The sequence below is a fragment of the Pundamilia nyererei genome, unplaced genomic scaffold (assembly GCF_000239375.1).
Source record: "Pundamilia nyererei isolate P.nyererei 1_Seehausen unplaced genomic scaffold, PunNye1.0 scaffold00013, whole genome shotgun sequence".
In the NCBI taxonomy this organism is placed as follows: domain Eukaryota; kingdom Metazoa; phylum Chordata; class Actinopteri; order Cichliformes; family Cichlidae; genus Pundamilia; species Pundamilia nyererei.
Genome location: NW_005187414.1, coordinates 791,141 through 795,050, shown reverse-complemented (window position 1 = coordinate 795,050; position 3,910 = coordinate 791,141). Strand labels below are relative to the sequence as shown.

Sequence of the window (3,910 nt, the reverse complement as noted above, 5' to 3'; positions counted from 1 at the left end):
ACACACACACACACACACACACACACACACACACACACACACACACACACACACACACACCGTACGCCTGGTTAACGTCCATAGCTCATTTAAAACTGAATAATGTGTTTTATATCATTTTATTTTTTCTAGAAATGTCTTCATATTTGGAGGCAGTTTGTCCACTACAAACACAAACTGATCCTGAGCCAGTTTAAATGCTGAGTTTAAATGTGACTATTTTAAGATGTCATGGGAACTGCATCACTTTGGCTCATTAGGTGGAAAAAGAGGTGCTATTTCTGTCTCTGAGAAACTTGAATTTTAAAGCCTCCCCATAAAGAAAGCTGAGAGGGCACATTTATAATAAACCTTATCACACTCTGTGTTTGGGGGCTGATACCATCACCAGATGTTTAGGGAGCTAAATGTAGGCAGAATGTGTAAAATCTCACCACTAGATGTCAGTAGATTTCAGACCGCAGTTAAACCAAATAGTTTCATCCCTCCTGCTCACAGTGCAGATCTTTGCTGCTGCAGGACAGACAGCTGTTCATCTGTAGTTAGCGTAGGCCAGTGGTCCCCAAACTTTTTTTGCTGGCCCCCCTTGTTTTACAAGAAAAATGTTGCCCCCCCACAAACACACCCTCCAACCACACGCGCCCATATTTTGCTCCGTTGCGGTTTATTTCACACCTCAAATATTTAGTAAACAATTAAGCAAATACAAGTAACCCGCAATAAATGACAGGTAGTATTAAAGAAACTCTTTTACGCTGCGTCCGCACCTACACGGGTGATTTTGAACACGCAGCTGTTTCGTCCACGTAAACGACGTTTCGAATCACCGAAAACTGAGATTTTTTAAAACTCCTTTTTTGCGTTTCCGTGTGGACGAGGAATACAGAGTTGGTCACGCAACGTCAAAGGTATGCGCTTTTTTCACGTCACGCTGTGGCCACGTTACTGTTACATGAGATGAACTGCAGAATGATAGAGACACAATACTGTTAATCTGACTGTCTGCAGGTTTTACACAGTTACTGTCCCTCTGTTTACAAAGGCAGAGGCGTCACAGTGTGATTATCTTACGTGTAGTTGTTTTTTCCTGTGTAATAATCTTCAACATTGCTGTCAATACATTTTTTAAAAAATGCCTCTCTGTGCAAAATGGGTTCAAAAACATAAACAGCTGTGGGATCCTGTTAGTCTGTGATTTAAACAGCCCAGCGCTGCTGCTGGGAAAACCAACCCTGCAGGGAGACCTACCTCGGCACCTGTGCAGGTGAAGCCAAAGGGCAGATTTGCTTCACCATATTTTCTAGTCTTTGGCTCAGAATGAAGTTGGTTTGGAAACATATTCAGCGACGCTTCATCTCCTGCTTTGCGTTTGTGTGGGAGCCCCGTCAAAAACCTGTTCATGATGCTAACAGTGTCCAAGCGCTCTTTTTTTCCATACCGTGCCCCTCCCTTCAATGACTCTGCGCCCCCACACTTTGGGAACCTATCATTCCACTGTCTGCATCAGCTGTAAAACTTTGTGAGGGCAACAAGACAGAAAAAGACACACTGTGGGAGAGAGCCAGAGAGGAATAAGAACTAATGATGAAATGCAGAGTGGTGTATAAACACACAGCGAGTGAAGAAGAACACTTCATCATGTTCCAGAGCAAACAGCTGGTTAGACGTTTCTAAGATTTTCAGGGCCGAGTACAAGAACCTCCGTTTGATCTGAATTTAGGACATCAGCGGTCATCCGGGCCTTTATGTCTATAAGACATTCCTGCAGTTTAAATAGTTGTTGTGTGTTATCTGCCTTGATGGCCGGTTAGATTTGGGGTTCATCTGCATAGAAGTGAAAATGCTGCCTCAGCTCTGCTGCTGTTTTTACAGCTGCTAGCCTGTGCTAGTGATAATTGTATTGAAGTGGATCTAACATTGTTGGACACAGACACTTAGCGAATAAACTCTCAAATCATGTAAGAACGTAATCTAAATGTTTATCAGGGAGAACGTGTGATTTCTGGACACCAAGCCTAACATTAGTGTACAGAACTTTATAACCAGCTGATGTTGTTGTTGAGCTGGCGCCTCGTCTGCTGTCCGACAGGAGACTCGCACGTCTGACCTGATAAGTAACAGTGTTGGGGATAAATAACCCGATACGTTTTCAACTGTTAGAGCCCTGACTCAGTTCATGAGATGTGGCTTGAGGTTACGAGGATGACATTTTATCCACATGCTGGCTGCCATGTCTCTTTCCTTCCCATTTTTGCTTCTTTGCTGAACGGGACCCAGATGTCGAACAGACATGAATTTAAATTTGCCTCCATAACACACAAACACTTGCGAGCTCTCTCCTGCTCCAGCTTTGGTGGCAGCTCTGTAGTATTCAGGATGGTAATAATACTTACAGTTTTTTTGTATATCAAAGACACATTACTATATGTAATTTAAATATAACAGTTTACATTTACAACACATCTGTGCCTAAAGGGCTAAATCTAATTGGTCTTCTCTTAAAAACACAGCGACGGTCTCTCAGGGTGTTCAATGAGATCACTAACGGCACAGGAGGAGGACGGAGAAAACGTCATCGGTCTGATAAATGTAAGTAAGAGTGACAACACAACTTGACGCACACATTTGAAACCATTCCCACTCTAATCCACAGCACGCTTTATCTGCTTTACGTGGCATCGTCTGACCGCTTTATGTCGCGTTACATAACCGCGGACACCCAGCCGGGAGCCAGTGCCACACATCTGCCAGGAGATGGCAGCCTCCACCACGCGCTTAAATAAATATATAAAGTTGTCATGAAGCGATGCATGTTTTGCAGTGAGGGGAAGGTGAAAATCCCCGGATAAGACAGTAAACAAGAAGCATGAGAGAGTGAGGAGGAAAACACCGCGACGCTGCTTCATGTGGAGACAAACACAGAGAGGCTCCATCCAGCAGTGAGTACACCTCTCCATCCTGTGCTGCGGTGTCAGTGTGACATGAACGTCAGCAGGCTCAGTGTAGTCATTTTAAACCAGATTAAAGACGGGCAGGGCAGCAAGTGTGAACAAACGCTTTCTGCGGCGATGTGAAACTACGGGGAGAAGCGCAATAAACTCGGTAGCTGACTTTACACGCGGACACGGCGACCGCGACGTGTTTTGCTTTAACCTTAGTCTTAAAGCTCTGGTGATGTGCGATTAAAAAAAAAGCACGAAAATACGTTTAATGAGCGATGTGCACGTAAACGTCAGAGGCACGTGCACAGGGAGGCACTCGCCGCCACCCACTTGCCGCGCGACACAGGAAGTCAAACATCTGACAGAGTCCAAGCTGAACGCGCGCGTGTCCAGCGACAACTGCGTAACTTTGTCAGGATTACGTAAACGGCCACCTTTCCCTTTGTTAGTGTGCTGCTGCTCACCTGAGCCTGAGCTGTTCTTAATTATGTCAGAGAAGTCTAAACGTAGGAGCATAGGTGCGTTTGTTTTTACGCAATTTATTATGGCACCGACTATTGTGACCTATGACAGCATTGGAGGGCACACCCTCGGATAAACTAGCACTTGTCAACAGTGGGAAGGAAGAGCTCCATTTTTACAGGTAGAGGTCTCTGACAGAACCAGGCTCATCAAGGGACAGCCATGTAAATGCTGGAGGAGATATGTTCAGTGCATCATGGGAAGTCCCAACGCAGAGTCTGTGGTTCAGGATCGACAGGTTCACACTTAAAAACAAGCTTTACCCAGAAATGGAACTTAGCTACAGAGAAAACATAAAGATGTATTGTTTGAATTCAATTCAGTTTTATTTATACAGCGCCAAATCACAACAACACTCGCCTCAAGGCGCTTTATATTGTACAGTAGACCCTACAATAATAGATACAGAGAAAAGCCCAACAATCATATGACCCCCTATGAGCAGC

The 3,910-nt window shown here is 44.6% G+C and overlaps 1 protein-coding gene across 3 annotated transcripts in view; it reads left to right on the top strand.

Moving 5' to 3' along the window:
* The first annotated feature begins 2,564 nt into the window (after positions 1-2,564).
* The window catches only part of cnstb (consortin, connexin sorting protein b), a 17,561-nt gene continuing 16,215 nt past the window's right edge, over positions 2,565-3,910 (top strand). Inside the window, exon 1 of one of the 3 annotated variants that reach the window (XM_005724807.2) lies at positions 2,565-2,589. The gene's annotated coding sequence lies outside the window, so the exon portion shown is untranslated. Of the gene's footprint in view, positions 2,590-2,703; positions 2,940-3,910 lie in introns of those variants that run through there. The other 2 variants (XM_005724808.2, XM_005724806.2) reach the window with 2 other exon arrangements.